Source organism: Eretmochelys imbricata, chromosome 2, assembly GCF_965152235.1.
Source record: "Eretmochelys imbricata isolate rEreImb1 chromosome 2, rEreImb1.hap1, whole genome shotgun sequence".
Classification (NCBI taxonomy): domain Eukaryota; kingdom Metazoa; phylum Chordata; order Testudines; family Cheloniidae; genus Eretmochelys; species Eretmochelys imbricata.
This window is the reverse complement of record NC_135573.1, coordinates 93,247,522-93,264,214: the sequence shown is the minus strand read 5'-3', so window position 1 is coordinate 93,264,214 and position 16,693 is coordinate 93,247,522.

The following is a 16,693-nucleotide window of genomic DNA, read 5'->3' as shown; positions in this document are numbered from 1 at the left end:
AGCATTGTAACCTAGCAAGATTATGTAGTTTATAAATACTGGTTGCCACATGTCTACACTGCAATTCCCATCAATGCTACCATTGAAAATGTGGTGGCAATGGAGGGAAAATTAGTATAGACAAAGCATAAATCTAAATCCTCTCTCTCTCCTCTCTCTCTCTCTCTCTCTCTCTCTCTGACACTTTGTATTTGAAGTTTGTTTTTTTGTCAAAAAAGCTAACAGAATGTTAGGAATCATTAGGAAAGGGATAGATAACAACACAGAAAATATCTTAATGCCTCTATATAAATCCATGGTATGCACACATCTTGAATTGAATACTGCATACAGATCTGGTCCCCCCATCTCTAAAAAGACATATTGGAATTAGAAAAGGCACAGAAAAGGGCAACAAAAATTATTAGGGGTATGGAACAGCTTCTGTATGAGGAGAGGTTAAAAAGAATGGGACTGTTCAGCTTGGAAAAGAGATGACTAAGGGGGGATATGATAGAGGTCTATAAAATCTTGACTTGTGTGGAGAAATTGAATAAGGAAATGTTATTTACCCCTTCACATAATACAAGAGCTAGGGGTCACCCAATGAAATTATCAGGCAGCAAACAAAAGGACGTACTTCTTCACACAATGCACAGTCAACCTGTGGAACTTGTTTTAGATGTTGTGAAGGCCAAAACTATAAGAGTTCAAAAAAGAACTAGATAATTTCATGGATGATAGGTCCATCAATGGCTATTTGCAAGGATGCAACCCCATAATCTGAGTGTCCCTATCCTCTGTTTGCCAGAAGCTGGGAATGGGCAACAGCGGATAAATCACTTAACAATTGCCTTTTCTGTTCATTCCCTATCAAGCATCTGGCATTGACCACTGTCTGAAGACAGGATACTGGGCTAGCTGGACCATTGATCTGACCCACTATGGCCATTCTTATGTTTGAATCTGAAATACTTATCATCTGGATTGAAAATTACACTATTTGCTCTTTGTATAAATTACAGAAGCAAGTGTAGGGGTAACAGTAAAAAGAAACATAGCATAGAGCTTTCCTACTTGTGAGTAAAGCAGCCTGTGATGTTTCACTCCATATTCTTTATGAAAATATGTTTATGATACGAATATGATATAACTGAGATGTACTTTATGCAAGATGGGTCTTGTAAGATACCATTGGAAGGATTATAATTTAGTGAATGTGATTATCCAATTTGTATGCCTGTATTATTTCTCTATCTGAAGTTAGGAATATTGACTATGTATCTGTATTTCAACTATGTTACTTTGGGTGATGCCCACTGCTAACACTTCAGGTACAACAATGGAAAAGCCAGACAGGGCTGATGGCCCATCAGTGAGGACAATGGACTGTGAAAAGCTTGGCCTTCCTGCAGATACTCCATACTGCCACTGACTCATGAATGCTGTGATCCTACAGAGTCAGGGGTCTTGTCACCTAATACCTAACATTACTAGGGACTTCTTGTAACTTTCCACTGTAAGAGAAGGGGGGGTTAAGTTTGGGAAAGAAAGGATTTGCACCTTATATAAATCCTATTTGAGGGTGGGGAGGAAGGCAAATGGGACTCCTCCTTTTCATGACTTATCTGACCAAGAAGAAAGACTGCTAAAGCCACTTGAAGGGAAGGCAGTGGGGGAGTCCAGACTGAGACGGGGTCCAGTCTTAAAAGAAATATAACTGGAACTCTGAACCACAGAAACTTCACAAACTGCCTAAAATAACATTTAGGGTAAGAAATTACATTTTGTAACCAGTTTCTTAAGTATATTGAGCTTAGCTTGCGCACTTTGGTTTATTTGCTTAGTATTCTGCTTTGTTCTATCTGTTATCTCTTATATTCACTTAAAATTAACCTTTTGTAGTTAATAAATTTATTTCTTGTTATAATTTATAATATAACCCAGTTTATGGAATTTCTAACTTGGGGGGAGGAGGGGGCAAGAAGTTGTGCATATCTCCCTCCATATTGAGGGAGGGGGCAAATTTCATAATTTTTGGGGGTTTGTACCCTTTAAAAGGAGTGAGCACCAGAGTGTTGGGACAAGACCCTAAGGCTGAATCTTTCCAGAGCAGATCTCTGGCTCTCTGTGCAGCTGGATGTGGCCCTGCTTGTGTGCTTGACTGGAAGAGGCTTCTGAGCCTAGCCCAGCAAGGCCAGGTAAAGGGGACCCAGGCTGGCATAATGGGCTGACTCAGTGACACATCAGGTGACACCCCAAAGGGTCCAAACCCATCACACAGCCATCCCATACTCAGGTTTGTGAACATTGTATGGACACATACAGGAATATAAGGTGGTGTAATGTGCCATCCTGCTCTCCTGTGTGAGATATGGATATCTCAGGTCACTGCGTGAGAGTGAGAACAGTCTCTGAGGGGATGCTATTTACCTTTCTCCAAAGATAAGTGTTAAATGCACAGGGTGAGGTGGGTCATGAGCACCACTTTGACTCCACCCACTCCCTGTAATATGCCAGCCACTGTAGAAGACCCAATGCAAAAGGAGGCACCAGTTATAGGGCTGACAAAGATTACTTCCCTACTGGAGCAAGGTGGGGGACCCAGGGACCAGGCTGTGACTCTCTCAATCACCATATGGTCTCTGATATGCTTCAGGGGCAGTGCAACTATGTGCTACTCCTTACGAAGGACTTGAGATGAAACCACAATCTAGTACTAAATCTTTATATCACAACACCCCATACATATATGTGTGTGTGTGTGAGAGAGAGAGAGAGAGAGAGAGAGTGATACATTATAGGTAATGTGTTACTAAAAATTTGTATGAATTTATTTTTTTTTATTTTGGTGTTTACAAAAATAAATGGGGATCTAATCCAAGCCCTAGATATCTTTAAGACAAGTGACAAGTACACAATGTACTACAGAGCAATATCTCAAAACAGCCAACAAAATTCAATCCCCTACAACAACACAAAACCTATTTGCAGAGAGCTGAACTCATCATGCCTGCTGGTGATATGTTTCCACCCAAGCATGTAACGGGCAAACCAGGGTCCTGGGGATATTGGAGGAGAGGGTACAGAAATAATCCCATCCAGAAGACAATGCTAACCTGAAATATCCTCTTGTTTTATAAACAACATTTTTCATATTTTTAAGATGTCGCTCATACATTTGCCTGCAGCAAAATGTCTAGCTAGCTTCCCGAACTGGAAAAACAAAGAAAGGATTTCAACATGTTTAGTGGGAGAATAACTGCAGTTCAAATATATTGTAAATGGGATGCTGTGACTCACCTGAAGCATCCCTATTTAATAATAATGGACTATCAAGGATTTCAGGTTTTTTTTATAGCAAGAATCCATCTAGTCATTTTTGCTAATTTGAACTGAGAAATAATATATTGGAAGAGTCAGATTTAAAAAAAAAAAAATACAGTATTTCAACTTGATTATGAGTTGACATTGCAGTCATGAATTCAGTCCAATTTGTATGTAACAAGGAGTAGACCATGTGTTTTATTCTTTACACATATGTCCGCATGGATATTAGCTGTTCAAAACTACTTAATGTGGCATAATCTGTTAAATTATGTTGCATATGTGCTCACAATACCATGTCAGTTAGTTTACTTATTGACTCACTTTGCATTACTGTATTTTAAAGAAGTTTGGCTGTACATCAGTTGAGTGTTTTCTCCCAATTTAGATAGCCAAGAATCTGACTCCAGAAATGTTGCCTTCCCCTCACTCTGGCTCCCCCATGAGTTCCCGCAGACCTTCCCACCACTCTGTCTGGCTTCTCATCTCTGCTCTGTCTGTGCCCCCCAACCCCAACTTTTCCCTCCTGGAATGTTGCACCTCTTCTTTAGTTCTATCATGTCCCTTGGAGTTCTTCCTTTTACCCTTCTGCCCAGCTCTCCTCCACCCCCAACACCCCTACAATATTTTCCCCCTTCAACATTTGGAGGGACTTGATTCTCTCTATTTTCTTCTTCCTCATGTGCTGGGAGGAATGAGGCAAACCATCTCTTCTCCTAAGCCTGTTAAAAGGAAGCAGCCTTTTTTTCTGCTGCTATCCCTTGCTGGCCAGCTGCCTGCAAAGTCAGCTCTGTCTGTGCTCAGAGGGGCTGTATTGCTGTTGAGCCTCCTCTTTGCAGGGAAGAGAGGGCAGGAGGAGGCAGAGCACTGCAGGACTGGGCACTGTTGCCCTCCAACAGATACTTTTTCTCCTCTTCCCTTTCTATTGTGCTGAAAGTTCAGGGGTATAAAAAGCACTGTTCCCTGGCCTGCAAGTGGGAAGCCAATGTCTCTGGTCCAGTGCCTGTGTATAGTTAAGCCCATATTCTGGTCTCTCTCGGATAGATTTTGTAGGATGATTTTATGAGGCCTCACTTCATCACATACGTAAGCCACAATGATCTTCAGACTTGCCTCCCACTCTTGTATTGATATGAATGATATTCCCATTTATATACTATTAAATAAGGTACTCAGGCACCGGTGTACATGGCAAGAAGGCACAGCATCTAATTCACTGCAGAAGCAGACAGCTCACTTTGGTTTAACTACATTGATTTGAAATAATACCTTTAACCAGAGGTGATTTTGCATGCAGACGGTGCCTCAATAAATATTAATATGACCCACATTGCCATCATATCTGAGCACTGCTTCAGTATTAACTGAAGTGAGATAGAGAATTTTTATAATTCCCACTGGATGTGGATCTGAAGCAAAGCAAGATTAAATGACTTGCCCATAGTTCCACAAGAAGTCAGAAATTAAACCTAGTTCTTCTCAGTCCCTACCCACTGATTTCACCACAAGGTCATCCTTCCTGTCCAGAATTATAACAACATGATACCTAATGTATCCTAGTTCTCCCAAAGACAGGTGTGAGTCTTATTAATTCTGACTGCCTTGATATTAAGTACACGAGTTTAGTAAAACAATTTATTAGTGATTAAGGAAAAGACAATACCAGGTCAAATATATGGTGTTTCACAATAACAATATGAGATGATACATTCCACTGGAGTGGTTTTCCACAAAGATATTTTATGGATGCCTTAAAATAATTCTGGATTTCGTGTGTACATGAAACGTAACTTAGTACAGATTAGTAGTATTCCCTCATGCTCAAAAATTCCAGGTGGATGTGTTGAATATAACCTCACTATGAACATCAATCATATAGACAAGACTTAGGAGCAGAAGAAATGTTGATAAGGTTGCAAGCGCTCTATTCAGTTATAATGTAAGTATATAAGTTGTTTCAAACCTAGGAATGGTTACTTGCTTTCAAGTTCTTTCTATAATTCTAGGTTTTCTACATAGAGTGCACCCCCGTCCCCACACACACACAAATGCAGAGATGCATAGGCTGGCCTTCCAAGGTGCACTGATATGTCTCCTTCCCACTTTTCACCACACTCAGCCTTGATTGTCAATGGCTTGAAGGGAAGAAATGCATTCAATTGCTCACTCCCTCCAGGCACTGACAAATACAGTCCCGACAGCCACCTTGGGGTAGTGTCAAAATATTGAGGAAAGAATTACACTTCTATACAAAAAGCAAAGTCTGGGGATCATTTTCCCCATGCAATGTTTTAAATAAGACCTCACTAACTCTACAAATACAGAGTGTACATTGAGTCTCCTGTTTCCTGCTTTAGTCACAGAAGCCAGGGAGAATGAAATAAATGAAGGAAAAACAATATTCATTTTTTGTTGGGGGATGGTTATTAAAATAATGTGTTCAAGACAGGATAAGGTTGAGTGATGCAGGTACTGGTGAGTGCCAGCTCTATAAGATTCCAATGCCAGTTTGTGGGAGGTAGTTTTTCAGTAGCAGCATCTGGCTCATTGGCAGACTCCGCTGTCTATTTCATTGGTGTTTGTCCATTGCCTCTAAGGGTACGTCTACACTTCACGCTTCTTTCAGCGGCTAGTAGAGTACATACCCGCGGAGCCCACTAGCATGGGTATAAGTAGCAGTGTAGCCAGTGAAGCATGGCTTAGGCAAGTAGAGTACATGCCTGAAGGCTGTGGGTATGTATGTGAGTACGTATCCTACGTGCTCTCTACTCACCCACATAATGCCTCCCTATTTATACTGCTTAAAGTAGCAGTGCAGTGTCCATTTGCCTCCCTGGTGCTGGAGCTTTTCCTCTTCACAGGAAAAGATACCCACAGTGGGGAAAGGCTCTGGGAGTGGAGAAAGGTTTGGGTAGCTCCCTGCTGCTGGAGTTTTTTTCCCACAGCAGGAAAAGACTGGCAACGAGGAAAGGCTCTGGCAGGGGGAAGATAGTGGGGAACTGCTAAAGCCTTTCCCTGTGGCCTCCCCTCAGCCAGAGTCTTTCACGGACAAACCTAGCTACACACCTCAGTGTGGATGCAGCCTGCTTGTCACTGTGGTATGTAGCTACACTACATGTACACTACACACTGGTGCCAGTGGGATGTAGTGTAGATGTAGCCTAAGTTGGTCACTTGGCTGTGCTGTTTATTGGATGAATGATCTGCCTTCCTCTCCTGAGCTGCATTTGCTTTCACATCCCTTCTCACCTGGGATTTCCAAGGGACAGATGATGATGCCTTACTCATGCTTAATAGCATGAGCAGTCCCATTGACTTCAGTGGGATTATTCATAGAGCTTGTCTACACTGAAAGGGTTTGCCCATATGGATATAATGGTACAGCTATGCTGGCAAACCCTCATAATGGTGACTCAGCTTATGTAGGCACGAGTTCTTTTGTCATGTAGCTTATATGAGTACCTAGAACATAAAAAGCTGTAACAGCCAACCGATTCTTTGAATCTACACTAGGTTTTTTGCCAGCAGAGCTATGTTGGTTAGGAGTGTTATTTTTTTCAAACTCCTGACCCACATAGCCACACTGGTAAAACTTTTAAGTGTAGACCAGGTACTAGTCAATGAGAGAATGAGAAGCTGTCTCAAGGGAGTTACTAATTTACATCAGAATGGGGAGAGGATATTGTATACAGCCTCCACTGAATGTCTGTGTGCATAGCCACAGTATATACGTTTGCACAAATTTGAATGCCCATATGCTTTAGTACTCCCTGCATACACAGCTCCAGATGTAAAAAAAAAAAAAAAGCCTCATATTCATAACAACATAAGGCAAATATAACAGCATAGTTTCCTGTTTATTACATTTTAGTCATGCTTTATACAGTGCTCACCTTTGTTTAACAAATCTATAGAGTAATGCAAGCTAAATTGTTTTGGTTGGTATTATATGAAATTGTTTACAAAAATAATTTCCTGAAAAGTACTTTTTCATAGCATAGTAGCTCATAAATGTGTGCTGTCATATTTAGCTCTTGGCATTACATGAGAAAGAATAAAGATAGAGGCAAACACAACAATTGGGATTTGCAATATAAATATTTATTTTCTACCTTATAATCTTAACCAACCCTACCAAAGTCTTCAATACCTATTCCCCATGTCTTTTTTCCAACAAATTATTCTGCATGACTAGAAATTACTGATCCTGGCACTATGATTAGCTGAATGCTAAAAGCTGGTTTATTATCATTTCAAATACTGGCGGGCAGACAAATTCTGCTACATTATCATAAAGAGGTCTTAAGGTGATCTGAAATCCTTTTCTTTGAAATCGGTGCAAAAGTCCTTACAATCTTCTGTAGCAAATGAAGGTTCAGTTTTGTTTTGTTTTTTTCACAGTCAACTCTTCTTTGGTACATCTTACATAGAGATTCTGCCTCTTTTGTTACAACTAAAATAAATAGAATGCGTAGAAAGACAAGAAGCCTCTCCCCATATCAAATTATAATGTCAAATTATCAAATTATAAAATGTCTACCACTCTACATTTTGTTGTGCCTCAGGGCTCTTTCTTCAAGCAAGTAATTTATGCAACTGCAGATTGAAAATGTTCAATTCCTTTTTCTAGTGACTGACAAGCTGTGGATTTTATTCTACAAAACATATTATGTAAGAGCATAAAATTCTAAATTGTGTAAAATAATAGGGATAAATTGGTAATATTATAACTTTTAATATTTAGAAATATCAATATTACATTTAAAGGGGCATATACAAGATAATATGGGTCTGATTCTCTTCTCACTTACTTTGGTTTGACCACGGTGCAACTCCATTGATTTCAGTCCTTACTCAGGCAAAACTCACATGAAATGTGATGGGAAATTTGTGTAGATAAGGACAAAAGGATGTGACTTTACGTTAAGGCCAAAATTGAAATCTATCTGACAGTATACCTTTAGTCAGCATTTAGGAGTACATTTGAAAAACAATACAATCATGAGCCATCTTTTTGAACTTGTGGTATACAAAATACATGAGCATGTTTGTGCATCGGAAAAAAAATCTAATATTCAAAGGGCAAAGTTGGTCTTCAGATTGATAGCCTCTATTGCACAGGATGCAGCAGGGCCTAATGAGGGTCTGCATCTCACTACTACACACCATTAAAGATTTCACTGGCGATTGGAGTAGTGGGCCATAACTTTTCTGTCTTCACCCCTGTGGACAAGGTGAGAGGATTAGCATGACACTATCTGAAGCTTTCAGGAAATGAAAGGAGTTAAAGGCCACTGAGTCATTCCTACTTCTCACACAAGACAATGGAAAATTAGGCCAGTAGATGACTTAGGGGTCTCTTTCTTACGCCCCCTGAAGAATGGAGTTGCTGAGTAGCAATTCCCTTTTCCGTACTGCAAGCATCCCTTTTCCCCCATCACTTTTCCATCCCAACATAATTCTGAACCACATTCAGCATGAAAACTCTGGCACTGTTCTGCTTAATACTCTCATAGCGTGCGTATGCAACAAACAGTGCTAAGTGGAAATATGTTTAATGACTATTTGTAAAAATAATCATCAATAGCATGATGTGGTGCTGTAGTGCAGACAAAACCTTCAAAGTGCCCTTTCAGTTGGGCAGTTCACAGATCTGTTGGGCCATTACAACTTTCATAGATAAAACTTATTGTATATGTATAATAACCCATTTGAAATCAAAATCACTCATTAAAAATATAGCAAAAAATCACTATAAATCTACTGTAAATTAATAATCTTATAAAGTTTAATTTAAAAGTAAATGTAGGTCCCTATTTTAAATAAAAGGACAGAAAAACCATCATAATTTTAATTGAATTTTCTAGTAGAAAAAATATGAACATATTTCAACATGTACAGAATTGAGTATGGAGATTTCATTATATTAATAGAAAAATATTTTCAAAAGACACTTTTATTTTAAAATTAGTTTTAAATGTTTTATCAATTATTATAATATTTGGCTTTCATTCTAGGTTGGCTTTTCATCATAGAGTGATGCAAATATTATGTTAGAGTCCTGACACTTTAAGGCCAAGTCTACACTAGGAGTGCTGTGTTGGTACAGTTATACCAGTAAATCATACTAGCTAAAGTGTTCCTGGCATAGATGCAGTGTATACTGACAAAACTGAACTTTTGCTGATATAGCTTATTCCAGCCTTTATTCCCCCCCGCCTCCCCGAACAAAATAAGTTATACCAATAGAAGCTGCAGTTTGCTGGTGTAACAGTGTCCACACTAGGTGCTTTGGCAGGCACCGCTCTGTCAGTCTGGGATCATCCCTCACCATAGCTATGCTGGCAAAAATCTGTAACTTAGACCTGGCCTAAGATTTGCCTTGGGGTTTTCCCAGGATCCCTTTTTACAATGTGGTGTCTTGAGGCAGATGTCAGCCCAGCTCTTGTCTACACACAACAACTGTACTGTCTTAACTATTTGGTATAGTTAAAATGGTACAACCCCCTCCCCACCAGCATGGACACATTTATGGCAATATAGAGTTGCCGTATACTGGTATCGCTTACACTAGAATAAGTGGTACCAGTGTGACTCTATGGCCCCTAGGGGCTGTAACGGAATAACAACAGAATTATGTTGTTATGTTACACAAACTGTGTGTAGACCAGGCCACAGAATGTTGTCTGTGCTTTCCACACCCCAGAGATATTTTAAGGTGGGATGTGAGAAGGCAGAAGTGGGCCATCCAGTCCCAAAGGCATCCTTGAAGGCCACCTTGAAGATGTCAGGAGCCAGTGCCTGTGCAGCTATCTCAAGTGTCATCACAATTGTCTTCTTTTGCTTACTTATTTGCTTTCCATTTTCACTTATACACCAGTCCAAAGCAACATGTCACAGTGCTGCAATGGTATAACTTAGCACCCTGGGTTTGAGTATTAGAAATTCATATGAGGGGAAACTAGTGGGTTTCTCACACTTCTTGACTTTTATGTCAAGTTTCAGCTCAGAAGGAACGTTGATGTTCAAATTATAAACTCTTAAAAATGAAGCCCTACCTAGAAATGCCGACAAAGTCCTAACAATAATGGTGTGATCTACACTGTATAAACTATTTTGCTGCTGTGGGAAGTTCAGTCTCTTGTAATGAAGGAGTTTACTAATACAGTTTTGTTTTAGAGCTCAAAATCTAGTCTGTTTAATGTACCCCAAACAAACTATTTTTTCCTGTAAATATTATTATTCCCTTGTAAATGCTAATGACACTAAAGTTGTGTGCTATCTGATCTCCTAACTAGACAATTCTTCCTATGATACACTTATTAGGGTTGTTTGTCCAATAGTCAATGATACAGTATAGCATATACTGATAAGGAATACATGTACATGAAGTGCATGCTTGAAATCTTCACACAGGAGGAAATGCAGAGCTCAGTGTCATCCTGGTACCCATTCTGGGTGTCACGAACATGAATAGGTAGGTGGGAGTCATAGGATAAAGCTCTAGAGCTGCTCTGTAGAGATTACTCCATCCCAACAGCTGGAGGAACCTCTGCATTTTCTTCACTGCACCCTCAAAGAGTGGAGGGGATGAAGAGGAAAGGACATGAGGATCCAGCTCCAGTCTCCTCTCACTGGGGAGATCATGTGGCCATAAACTGCACTCTTCCAAATTCAACAAGGCCAGTTGGCCCACTGCCTCACCTTCTTCAGCTCTTAATCTGAGTTCACAGGTTTTTTTTTTTAAAATAGTCCATTATATTTTTGAGTGTCCTAAAGAGCTCTTTAATATTTAAAGGCCCTATACTGCAGTATGGGGGATAGGCAGGTTGCTTCTCCAAGCCCTGGCAAATTATACATACACTCTTTAAGGAGAATAGATTGAATAGTTAGCCTTCAAAGATTCTGAAAGAGGGGAGCAGGCAAGCTGCCCCTGAAAAATCAGATGGACACAGCAGGACAGATAGACAACACCAGTGACCCCAAGGAATAGTGTGCCTAACACTGAGCCCTAATAACTGGAAGGATGCATGCAGATGACCTTCCAACTGTCCACTGAAGGCACAAAGGAAAGTGGCACCTGGCCTACCAGCTGACCCTGTACACCAGAATGAGGGCAGAGACTCTGTACACCAGGATGAGGGTCCCCTGAATACTTTGGAGGAGGAACGGGGCTATATAGTAGCATAAAAGAGGAGCTAGCAGATTTCTGATGTTGAAAAGACCCTCTGGCCAACCTGTGAAAAAGAGACTTAGCTCTGGACAAGGATAGCAAGCCTGACCGCTGTCTATCCGAAGACCTCCCACTACCTAGGAAATGTGTGTATTGGGAGACATATGGGGCAGTGAAACAGTATGAGAGATGGCAGAAGATTTAATTCAGAACCTCAAAAAGTTGAATAGAGTGAGCACATTTGAGGTGGAAAGTGTTGTATGAATCAGCTTTCCCATCGCCAGGTTATATAGATCCTGTTGATAAATGCTGATGTGACAAAGTTGACAAGTTTTAGAACACATTTCAAGGACTAGGTTTAGTTATTGACTATTAAAAGCATTTTTTACTAATTCCCAATTATGCACAGTTTAAATATGTTCTCGGTTTTCTAAATAGCAGATAACTACTGCGCTTTTACTCTGTATGTAATTGTGTAACATGTAGTTTTGGTTTTAATAATCTCGTAAAGTAAATGTAACTGTTTAATTTGTGGGGAAATAGCATTTATATTTGTTTTGCAGCAAATAGAGTCTTGATATAGGGCTATTCAAAGGAAGAATTGCAGCCTTGTCATTAGAGCAGGAGAGTAGGAGACTGGACTCCTAGGTTCTATCCTATACTGTGTCTCCGTTTCCCGTCTATAAAATGGGATAATAATACTCTAATTCACAGATGTGTTCTTGTGAAGACAAATCCATTGAAGATTGTGAAGCACTTTGAGATGTACTGATGAAAAACACTATATAAGAGCTAGGTGTTAATTGTTTATTGGGTGATTTAATGTATGGCCAGAGCTCAATAGGAACCCTGATGTCAGAAGTTTTTCAAGAGATGTACTGTTGCAGTGCATTTTTTGGGTGCCCTGATCTCCTTTCGTTTTTCTCTTGACCCACCCATTTTCAGGGCTGTGCTGGGTAGAGCAGGAAATGCAGATACACCTTTTGCTGCAGCATTTCCCCTTTCCTGTTTATACTTTCCAGTTAGTCTTCCTGCCAATAGCAACCTCCAAGTCAAGCAGGTCACAGTCAGTGTTTCAAGCCCTATGTCTGTAAGTATCCATCACCATTTCCCTGCAGTGCTCAGGAGAGACCTTTCGAATATAGTTGCCCAAAGATCTATACCAACACCACCATCAGATATTCTATTTAATGTCACAAGAAATGGCTCTAAATGGTTTTGCTTTAGTTCCCTTGCTCTGAATTCTGACTGATTATGTCCCATGCCCCTACCATCAAAATGGATAAAGGCTGAATGAGAAAAAAAGACAGGATACTGGGCTAGATGAACTGTTGGTCTTACGTTCTTATTATGCTTTTATGTTAAAATGTCATTTTGTCATGGCTGTTTCCGCTCTACTCTGCTGAATACAGATTCTATGGCTGCGATCTGCTAAACATTTCCTGTGTGCGTAGAAAGCCTGCAATTGCCAAATGTACTCTGTGTAGAGGTGAATGTTAGCTCTGAAACTGGAGTGGGTCACAGACGAAGAAAACTGGACAGGAAAAAGCCCATGCATGTTTGTATTCACTTTCAAATTACAGTACATTGTGCTGGATGTCAGAAACAAATTTCCAATGGACAATTCTGTTAGGGAGCAGACATCTGCAGATATTTGCTGAATGGAAGAATGAAGGATATTTCAACGGGTAAATGCAACCAAAATATTTGCAGGTTATTGGATAATCCAGACTGTCAGATATTCCAAGTATCACAACATGGTTTGTCCCTTTACAGGAAGGCCTGGTTGGGTTCCCCTGTGCCACCCAGATGTAGTGGTGAACCCCCCTGACATTCAGAGGTAAAGGGACTCTCACTGTCATAATTATCAAACAAAGTCTATGACTAAAAGGGAAGAGCTTCAGGCTGGTGAGGACAGAAGGAGCTATATTGTTCTTTGCTATCTGTTTGGATTTACCTTGAAAAAGGGAGGACTTTGGTTTTAGCCAGAGAGCCAGAGTCACAAATCATCCACTAGCTGAGTGTGAGGGGAAACTGAGGTATTACTGTACCCTGATGGAAGGATGAGGAAAGCTGGTCCTGGCACACCAGGGCATGCCAGGATGGCTGTTACCAGAAAACACTGGTGGTGGGATAAAATATTGGTGCATATACACAAGCCCTTTCCAGCCCTTGAAACTTCATTTGCTGAATTGAAAAAAAAAAAGAAATTCCATAAACAAAAGCTTTGTTGAAAGGGGACAAAAGCTGATTAAATGTGACACCCCCTAGAACACAAATCCTAAAAATCACGGAAATACCAAGTTTGGGGCATGCCCTAATGACCACAGAGCATGTTTTCACTTACAGTGACTGACTCTGCACTGTCACGAGGAACTTGGATACACACTACACCCAACACATTAATCTCTGTGCAACACAAAGCCTAAGTTATGACTTTGTGCTCCCCTCGCAAACACACTCACAGTTGACCTATGGACCTTTGTCAACCCTGAATATTAGCTGTTGCTGAAATTGTAATTGAGATTCTGTGCTATATTGTGAAGGAGATGAATGTGAAGTGTAATATAAGGACTTCAATTAAAGTTATTTGGGTCAGCCTGCATAACTCATGCATCGCTTGCCACTTTAAACTCATTCTCATGAAATCTTTAAGCCACACTATCATGTACTTTCAAGAATAGTAATAATAATAATAATAATAATTGTTTAAAATTTCTGGTAGTGTCTAGGTTCGCCAGTCATGCTAGGATTCAATTGTGCTAGATGCTGTACAAGCACAGAACAAAAAGATGGTCCCTGCCCCAAAGATCTTATAATCTATGTAGATAATTATATGCCCACATTACATATATACATCATAAAATATATACATATGTACCAATAGGCAATAATTGGATTTTTCTCAAAATCTAGTAGTTTGAAATAATTTCAAAAAATGTTTTTCTAATGTTGTTTGATACAGGACAATAGATACCCTGTTGATTCCCTCTATCTATTCCTTCTTTCATAATTCCAAACCCTAAACTGTGTCAGACTGTGATTTACCTATATCCTGTACATTTTCACAACACAGAATGCATTGTTGATGTCTGAATAGCATGCTGACTCTTGCACTGCGCAGACTTTGTGTTCAAAGCTTGACAAGAAAACCTTTGTATTACACTGTTTCTGACACACCTACAGGTATTATGTGTGATATTCCTTAATTGGAATCTATATTTTCAACAGTTTATCTGAAATAGAATAAGGGAAATCTGTATATAATGATTTATTCGTTTCTGTCATGCATTTTAAGCAGTAAAAGAGAGTCAGAGCTTTTAAAACTTCTTTTCACTCTATTGCTCTTTAACTTGTGTAATATTTAATTTTGGTTTTGTCCTGTTAACTAAAACATCACAAGTCCATTGTCATAACTTTTACATGGCAAGCCACAGTTTAAATTTCTGTGTCCTGTTAAATACTATTTTTACAGGCACTGTCATAATTATCTTTCTTATTGAGAGTTTGTTAACCTTTGTTGTTTTGTTTTTTGTTTTGTTTTTTTTTTTTTGCAAGCTTTACACAAAATGTAAACCCAGTGAAACACAGATACATATGTTTTTTCTCATTTTTTCCTCCTGGTGATTTACTTAATAAACCTGGAGAGAGAGGTCTCATTTATCCACAGAACCTACACTGCCCTGTGAAACTGCAGTAGTGCCCACTAACATCACAGTGTACCTGACGTGGAGAGGCCAGGATTAATTAAATAAAGAAAGAGCCGTAAGCCTAGGGGTGAGATACACAAAGGGGGCTTTGAGCTGCCACACTGTATGTTGCAGTACCTGACCTTTTAGGCACCCTGCCACCTGGTGGAATTCACAGCACTGAGGTAAGTGTTCGTGCTCCTTACACAGTGCCTGGGGAGAGACATGCACTTAAGAATTGGAGTCGTACAAGCCATCACACTGAGCAAGGAGCCACCTAAGCTAGTCAATAAGAAATGATAAGGAGAGAAGTGGGGCCTACGCACTTAAGGAACACACATTACAGGAGTGTTCCTTAAGCATTGGGCTATAGAGCCTTTCTAATTCAGTCTCTGGCCCAATGACTAGTTACTTATTTATACAGAGGGGAATGGTTTCAGCGGGAGAGATTGAGCAGGACCTATTTTAGAATACCTTATAGGCCAGTGGTTAGGCTACTTCACTAGAAAATGGGAGACCCAAGTTCAAGTCCCTGCTCCACATTAAATTGCGTGTGTATTTGGAATTAAATCTGGGTCTTCAACAGACTGGATGAGTGCTCTATCCAGTGAGTTGATGGCTATAAAGGCAGAACCATTGGGCCATTTTGTGTGGGATTAGATTTACCCAGGACACGCCTACCAGATCGGGCCCCAAAGGCAAGATAGGTGAGGGAACGCCTAGTTTATGAGTTCCACTGAGTGGTGGATGTGAGTTATGTGCTGAGTTGCTGGGCAGTGACAGGACTGAGGTGACTGTGTGCATGCCCAGCTGCTGAAATGTAGGTGCCTTGGGGACTTTAATGGCAAAAATTTAGGCATCTGAGTCCATGAAGGGGCATAGGCATTGCAATGCTGAGTGTCATGGCATCTAACTTTTAGGGACTTCAAAAATTGCAGGAACAACACTGTGATCTACAAAATTGAGCCGGATATCTAGGCTCTCTATATAAAGAATGGGGAGAGATGGGCACCTATGAATGTGGTCTACAAAAGCCAGCATGCAAGGTGGATAGCAGCCTAAGCTAGCCAAGGGGAGATGATGATGACAGAGGTGTGTCCTCAGCCCTTCCCCTCTCTCAGAGATAGGTACCTAAGTCCAGGCTGCAGGGAGGCCCTTAGCTCTTCTAGTCATCCAGGAATAGAAACCTATGTGCTGCAGTCAGCGAGCTTAGGCCACTGAACTGCTTCTTGCAGAAATCAGTTAGGCACCTGCTGAACTCCACACAAAACAGCCAGAGGCGGTAGTGTCCACCTTATAACTTATAATCCGGTGGATAGAGCACTTGCCTGGGATGTGTATGAGACCCAAGTTTTGGACAGGAATCTGCCAACTTTTGGGAGGGTGCTCTAAGCTATAGGATAGTCTGAGGTCGGGGCTCCCTCAATCTCTTCTGTTGAAGCTGTTCTGCTGTGGATAAATAATAAAAATTGGAGCATGGGGAACCAGACAGTGGGTCTCCCACCTCCCACATGGGTGCCCTAAC